The 5,862-nt window shown below is 38.4% G+C and overlaps 1 long non-coding RNA gene across 1 annotated transcript; it reads right to left on the minus strand.

Moving 5' to 3' along the window:
- Positions 1–446: 446 nt before the first annotated feature.
- LOC133254960 (uncharacterized) lies at positions 447–5,749 on the minus strand. Its single transcript, XR_009738817.1, has 3 exons — positions 5,224–5,749; positions 4,557–4,676; positions 447–1,346 (listed from the first exon to the last, which is right to left on the minus strand). It is a non-coding gene; the product is annotated as an uncharacterized LOC133254960 (long non-coding RNA).
- Between the last annotated feature and the right edge of the window lie 113 nt (positions 5,750–5,862).

Consider the following 5,862-nt stretch of genomic DNA (forward strand, 5'->3'; position numbering starts at 1 on the left):
CTGCTTCCCACAAATCAAATGTGGAAAAGAAGAGAAAAAGGTAAAAACACAAAACAATAGCATTTAAAGATGTTCCTGCAGCACATGCCTCTTCTCTGAAGGTCTCTCCTCTAAGCAATAATTCAGCCAAACTCTGGTTTTAAGATTCTTGTGAAATGACAAGATCGCAGTGAGGATGTTATTACTGCAATAATGTATGCTTCATTTTTCCATTACTGAAGGAGAAAACTCTTTGGGGACTGAAATTCAATACTCAATTTAACAAAAGCACTGCATACTAATTCACACTGAAATGTGAAACCAATCCAGTGAAGAAAACACCCAGATAAAATGAAGTGGGCCATGATAATGATATGGTCTTTTAGTTGTGGGTCTCATGTTGTGAGGATTACAAATTTTGTCCTAAATGTTAATTAAGGTTCTCAATATCTCTGGCGGTAATGAGAAGATTAAGACAAGGGTCCCTGTGACTGATCCAGAGATGAATAAGAAGTCCCAGAGAGAAGCATGCACACGTGCGTGCTCAGTCATGTCTGACTCTGCAACCAATAGACTGCAACCTGACAGGTTCCTCTGTCCACTGAATTTTCCAGGTAAGAATACTGGAGTGGGTTGCCATTTCCTCCTCCAGGGGACCTTCCCGACCCAGGGATTGAACCCATGTCTCCTGTCACAGCAGGCAGATTCTTTGCCACTGAGCCACTTGGGAAGCCCCATAACATCCTGTACTTCCCCTATGTATGTAACCAAATAACACAGTATTGTGTCTGCTGATTACTGGTCCTAGTTCCTTCTAGACTAAACTTGGTGAAGCGGAAGTTTGTGCTGATCTTTTTCACCATGTATACCACAACACGCACATGTAATGGACAATAAAGAATTATTTGCTCAATGCATGAATGAATGAATGAAGCATTTAACAGCAATCTCACTCCCTTTGGTACTTATCACATACTGCATATACTGTTACTTCCCCATTTTCCCAACTGCATTATAAACTTCCTGGGTCAGGAACTCTCACATATGATATCCCACTTAGCACCTACTCTGGTGTTAAGCACACAATGGGCATCTATTCACTTGCTTATTAATTTGACAAGAGTGCATAGTGTGTTTCTTTCTGACTTACTTCACTCTGTATAATAGGCTCTAGGTTCATCCACATCATTAGAATTGACTCAAATGTTTTCCTTTTTATGGCTGAGTAGTATTCCATTGTATATATGTACCACAGTTTCTTTATCCATTCATGGGTCGATGGACATCTAGGTTGCCTCCGTGTCTTGGCCATTGCAAACAGTGCTGCAATGAACATGGGGTACATGTGTCCTTTTCAGTTTCGATTCCTTTGGGGTATAAAGAGAAAAACAAATATTGTATTATTAATGCATATATATGGAATCTAGAAGGATGGTACTGATGAATCTGTTCACAGAGCAGCAGTGGAGATGCAGACATAGAGAACAGACTTATGGGCAAGAGTGGGAGAGAAGAGGGAGAGGATGAGATAAATGGAGAGTAGCATGGATGCATATACAATAACATATGTAAATAGAGAGCCAATGGGAATTTGCTCTATGACTCAGGGAACTCAAACTGGGGCTCTGCAATAACCTAGAGGGTTAGGAATGGGTGGGAGGTGGGAGAGAGACTCAAAAGGGAGGGGATTAACCTATGGTTAATTCATGTTGATGTATGACAGAAATCAAACCAATATTGTAAACCAATCATCACTCAATTAAAAATAAGTAAATATTATATATATATATATATATATATAAATAATTTATATATACACTACCAAAAAAAAAGCAAGAGCAGAAATGTGCAGAAAACTCACAGGAAATCAAGTGTGCTGCAGTTATTAAATAACACTTGAGCACTCAATAGTATTTATTTAATTAAATTTAATTAAATTCAAATTATGATGACGTCCTTGTTTGAAAGCTCAGAAAATATTAACTATGGACAAGTTGAATTTTTTTTTTTTGGACAAGTTGAATTTTAATATTTATAACAAATGTATGTAAAAAGTAACTATTTTGGAAGATAAAAATAATTCCAAAAAATTCTGTTGGTAATCCTACCTTATGATAATTTCAAGAATGATTTCTTCCATTTCTTTGCAATAATAATTATAAAAATGTCTGCTAAACACCCATCCTGAGGTTATCTCTGACTTATCCAAAAATAAACTTTGGTTATTAATTATGACTGAAACAAAAATTATATATCACATGATAAATTTTAAGCCAATTAATTTAAATTGATTTGATACAAATTAAATAGTTTAATTAACTACAATTATTTAATTAGTTTGAATTAATATAAATATAATCTGAACAAAGACTGCAAGATAAAGACATAGAACCTTGAATATTTCAAGGAAACGAGATTCCCTGGTTGTATTTTACAGTCAATACCTACCTCCTAGAATGAACTCCTCTTCCATCTTCTATCAGCATAGATTATAGTTATGTTTTCTTGTATTTTGCACATACATTGAATCATGCATTTTAAAAAAAGAGTGTATAGTGTGTTACAATGAGGAAGGCGAATGTGGAGCTTAGGAGGAGAGAGGTTGGAGAGGAGGAAGCTGGAAATGAATCTAACTGAAACCCCCCAACTACTTAAATTTTTTATATCTTACAGTGGGTGTAGATATGGTCTTACTCACAGAAAAAAAATATTTTATTACCTGCTTAATAAAAGATGTTTTTATATTTCCACTTTGAGGGCAAGAGGAGAAGGGGGCAACAGAGAATGAGATGGTTGGATGGCATCACTGACTCAATGGACATGAGTTTGCAAAAACTCAGGGTGATGGTGAAGGACAGGGAAGTCTGGCATGCTGCAGTCCATGGGGTCACAAAGAGTCGGACACGACTTAGCGACTTCTTAACAACATCAAAGAGAGCAAAGAATCAAAGTTCAAAAATAGATTTTTGAAAAAGCATCTAACATGGAGGAGCAAAAAGAAGAGAGCAGGAGGGAAATGATAACAACAGGCCAGCATCTTAGCCGAGGAGCAGTTGCCTCATGTGTTCTGTAACATGTGTGGTTTGACAGAAATGAGAGGCCTCTTCCCTCCTGTTAAAAGATAACTATTTTTTAAAAAGTAAAATCATGACTCATATAAATGTAAAATTAGCATATGTCCAAGATTTGTCTAAGTAAAAGTGAAAGAAAGTTGCTTAGTTGTATTTGACTCTTTTCAACCCCATGGACTGTAGCCCGTCAGGCTCCTCTGTTCATGGAATTCTCCAGGCAAGGATACTGGAGTGGGTTGCCATTTGCTTCTCCAGGGGATCATCCTGACCCGGAGATTGAACCTGGGTCTCCTGCATTACAGGCAGATTCTTTACCAACTGAACCACCAGGAGAGCCTGTAAGATTTATTTAACTCATTAATTAATGAAGAAAATAGTAAGATATTACGACAGATTTAAAAGATAATCCAGAGAGTAGACACATACATATTTCAGCAACACTGAAATTAATTTGCTTAACAGACACAACACTGGTTTTTTAGGTGTGGGGGAGAAAGTTCAATTGCACTCAAGGAACAACTTGCATTTATATTTCTATGGACAAGAATCATTTACACTGTTATCAGTTTTTTTTTTTTCACAGCTCACAGAGTTGGAAATTAGCTCAAAGACAATGAAAAGTGGAGATGGTGACTGGGTACCTAGTAACCTTTCACACCAAGTTCCAAGTCTTTCACAATTTTTCTTGAAGCTAATAAACCCTGCAACTTATCCTCCAACATAAGGCTTCACTGTGTGAAGTGTCCTGTTTTTTTTTTTTTTAAAGATTAACCACACAAAGCTAAAATCTCTGGGCTACATGAATAAAATAACTAAGTGGAATAAAAATCCCAGTTCTATATAGATGCTTATGTGCCCCAAAAGCCAATATGATTTTTTAAAATATAATTCTCATGTCCTCCTTAAAATAATATATCTGGTATTTAACTTTTTTGTTATAATGAAATATATTACGAATACAGCAAGTTTACAGGATAATATAAGAAACATCCAGGGAATTCCCTGGCAGTGGTTAGGTCTCCACGTTCTCACTGCAGAGGGCCCAGGTTGGGAACTTAGACTGAGCAAGCCCCACAGTGCAATCAAAAAGGAAAAATAGGAATGAAAAAAAAGAAACATCCAGATATTCTTTACTCAGTTTGAGAAATACAATTATTATATTTTCCCCTTTTCTGGATGGTATTTCTCCCCCTCCAGAAGTAATCATTCTCAATGTGGATTGGGAGTTTACTGTTCCCTTGCATGTTTCTATGCTTTTGCAACAGAAATTGTACCCATAAACAACACACAGTATTTTTTTGCATGTTTTAAAACTTTAAAAGGAATCATACTGTTGTTTCTTTCCTTCCTTTCCCTGCTTTTGCTGTTCAACATTATGTTTCTGAGGTTTTAGATTTGATATTTGCTCCCCTCCATGCCTCTTTTGATGCACACAAAAACCTCAAGACCTTCTTTAAAATTATTTGCAACTAAAAAATAAAACTAAATAGACTTCCAGGGACTTACCTGGTGGTCCAGTGGTTAAGACTCCAAGCTCCCAATGCAGGCGGCACACGTGCTATCCCGCCTTTGGAAACTGGGTCCCACGTACCACAACTAAAGAGCCCACACACGACAATGAAGATCCTTCACAACCAAATAAAAATAAACAATATTCTTCTGGTTATGGAGAAATATGAGATTGGCAAATCCACTCCCCACAAAACCAAACTATAAAGTGGGACAAAATTAACATAAACAACCAGCTTGTGCTCTGGAAAGTGACCAAGGGCATATAACAATCTGAGAAACATTTACAGTTGAGGTAAACTGCTGAAGTTTCAGATAAGAACAGTGGAATCTGAAGTGTTTCGCCCGGGAGCTACTTCTATCTCCTCCACCACCCCGGCTCAATTTATGGAAGGTTCTGCCAGGATAGGGCAGGCCATTAGTAGCTTTTCTGCTGTGCCGGAAGGGAGACACTTTCTCTGGAGTAGTGGTCCTTCCAGCCCTTTCCAGAAGCTTTTCCAAAGAAGTAAAAAGCTCAAAGGTGCAACTACCAAAGGGTCCAGCCTGTTTAATGATTCTTATACCCTTGCTTACCATCCTAGTCATTTTTCAGCTTCTAAATAATGTGATTTATACTGAGCTATTAGCTCTGACATGAATAAAATATAAATAGCAATCATTTCACCTGTCTAATTCAGAATGGACTCCCTCAGGGTTTGAAGTCCTTCGAGATCCCAGGTCTCCTAGGAACAAGCCTTGCTCAACCTAATTCAACACAAAACAAGGTATTTAAGAACTATGAAATTGAGAAATCAGCTCACACCGGGTAATCCATCTTTCAGCAAATTGGGGTTCTTTGGGAAAGAAAAGACAGCCCTGTTGTAAGGGAAGGGGTCCTGGGCCAGCAGTCTGGAGAGGCTATATATAAACTCCAGCACTGCCCCTAGCCAGCGGAAAGGTGGATGATCCAATCACAGCAGTTCTCTGAGTCTCAGTTTCCTCAGTCTATAAAAAGAAGGGTAGACTTGTCGGGCCTCTGAACTGACTGTGATTTTCCAATCCGAGGCTCACGGAGAAATCCATAAAACAAAATTCGTTCTAGGGCCTGCTGGAAATGAACCCACTGGTCAAGGATGAACGGTTTGTCCTTTGTGTCTTGCCAATAGGGGCAGCCACAGGGCACCAATCCCGGTTGATTTATGAATACACTTCGCCCACACATGTGACTAGTTTCCAGATCTCCGCACCGTCCCAGCCTAAATTCCAAAATCCCGCCCCTGGGCAGGGATAGAGGTGAAGAGCCGAGATCTACTCGTGCGCCTGC

Source organism: Bos javanicus, chromosome 10, assembly GCF_032452875.1.
Source record: "Bos javanicus breed banteng chromosome 10, ARS-OSU_banteng_1.0, whole genome shotgun sequence".
Classification (NCBI taxonomy): Eukaryota; Metazoa; Chordata; class Mammalia; order Artiodactyla; family Bovidae; genus Bos; species Bos javanicus.